The sequence below is a fragment of the Fukomys damarensis genome, unplaced genomic scaffold, assembly GCF_012274545.1.
Source record: "Fukomys damarensis isolate Sample0158 unplaced genomic scaffold, DMR_v1.0_HiC HiC_scaffold_18, whole genome shotgun sequence".
Taxonomy (NCBI): Eukaryota; Metazoa; Chordata; class Mammalia; order Rodentia; family Bathyergidae; genus Fukomys; species Fukomys damarensis.
Window position 1 is genome coordinate 10,510,120 of NW_022900930.1, and position 2,035 is coordinate 10,512,154.

General features: G+C 40.5%; 1 pseudogene; it reads right to left on the reverse strand.

Moving 5' to 3' along the window:
- Positions 1 to 1,426: 1,426 nt before the first annotated feature.
- LOC117286826 lies at positions 1,427 to 1,549 on the reverse strand (annotated as a pseudogene).
- Between the last annotated feature and the right edge of the window lie 486 nt (positions 1,550 to 2,035).

The window sequence follows — 2,035 nt, forward strand, 5'->3', positions numbered from 1 at the left end:
TCCTGTCAGAGCAATTTAGCAAGACCCTGTCTCAAAGATGCCTGCGGATGTAGCTCAGTAGAAGAACAACCCTTGGCTTGATCCCCAGTACAAAAAAAACCCCAAAAAAACAACTTTGGGATGATGATGGAAAAAAAGTAAAATTGGATTAAGTTGAATTTGATATGGGCTGTCTTAGTCACTTTCCTTGTCCTGGGGACAAAATACCCAACACCTGCAATTTAGAGGAGGAGAGGTCAATGTGGGTTTGCAGTTCAAAGTTTCAGGCCACACTTGGCTGGCTTAAACACAAGCACACTGTGGAATTGCCTGGCTGGAGGGACGCTGCTCTTCATGGTGGTCAAGAAGCAAAGTGCAGAAAGGAGCAAGGAAGGGGGAGACAACCCCTGGGTAAGGCCCCCAATGACCCACGTCTTTGACCAGACCACACCACTCAACACCAAGTCAGTTGTGGCTCCATAGTCCAATCTTCTGCCACAAGCCCTTGCCACAGAGTCCCTGAGACTTGAGGGAGGATCCAGATATAAATCAGAACATGGGCCCACCAAGCAGAGATTATGGATTTATTTTATTTTTTTCTCCCCAGTGTGAGTTCTTTCTTGTATTTGACAATCACTGCATATGCTGGATGCTTTTCCACATTCCTTCCTTACGTAGGGTTTCTCCCCAGTGTAAGTTCTTTCATATATTTGACAACTACTGTGTGTGCTCAAAGCTTTCCAACATTGCTTCCATACATAAGTCTCTGTGGTTTCTCTTTTTATATTTACAAAATGAAGAGTTATTAGTTAAGGATTTCTTACTGTGTTTACATACCTAAGATTTTTCTCCTGTGTGAGGTCTTTCATGTGTCTGAACATCACAGTAAGAATTAAGACCTTTTCCACGTTGTATACGTACACATGTATCCACTCCCTGTGATGTCTTTCTTGGATCTTAACATAGTTCTGTGTACTGAAAGCTTTCACATCTTGCCTAAATTCAAAGGGCTTCTCTTCAGTGTTAGTTTTGCCAATGCAATCAGGGTAAGATTTTTCCATATTGCTTATATTCATAGGTTTCCTCTCTATGATTTCTCTTTTTAATTAAACTTTTATTTAAGGAATTTCATATGTCATTTCTTCAGTACTCATCAGAGTCACTTTAATGGGGTTCCTTGTCTTTAAGATAGCTCTTTTTTCAATGGACTGATGCTTAACCCAGTCATCTGATCTGCCTGCAGTTCTTTACTGGAATCACAGACAGTGACATTTTCAAAACTCCTGGGCTCTTATATCCAAATTCCTTCCAGAAATTTATACTTTAGGAGCCCAAAATTTGAATTTTATATAGTACTGGTATTGTGGCACATGATCTAGATTCTGTATTATTCCTTAATCGTTCATTTTTAATATTGAAAGTCAACATATTTCATTGTTCTTGAGCAGAATGTTAGAGGCCTCATTGTCACCACTGGAATACATTTATTGTGATGGAAGCATGAATTGTGTCTCAATTTTAGCCATACTGACCAGTTTTGGACACCCCCATTCTAATCTAGAATGAGGCTTTCTTTCCACAGTTTGTCTTTGCATGCTACTGAACGGCTGGAGGTCAATGCAGATCTTCCCATATTTGCTTCATTTACACAACAACTTCTCTTGAAATCCCCTATACTCGTGTGACTCGAATCCAGTGTTAGCTGTGATGGGCACCTTTGGTGATGAATAACCAGTCAGAGGCTTTCTACAGGCAAGGCTTTCATCTGTTTTTGTACCAACTGCCCTCGTGTCCACATTAGTGTCTGGAGTCTAAAAAATTATTTCTTCATGTTTGATAACCATAATTTACATTGATGCCATTTCTCTGCCTCTTCACTTCTTAGGTTTCTCCTGCAACTTCTGTACTCATCTTCAATTTGCTGGTCATCCCCCTTTCTTTCCACAGCAGCCACGTTCCTAAGGTTTCTCACATAACATCTCTTTAGAGCTTCTTTTGGGATGGACCCAGCAAAGCTCACTTCTCCATAGTGAATTTCACAGCAACATCCTCAGAG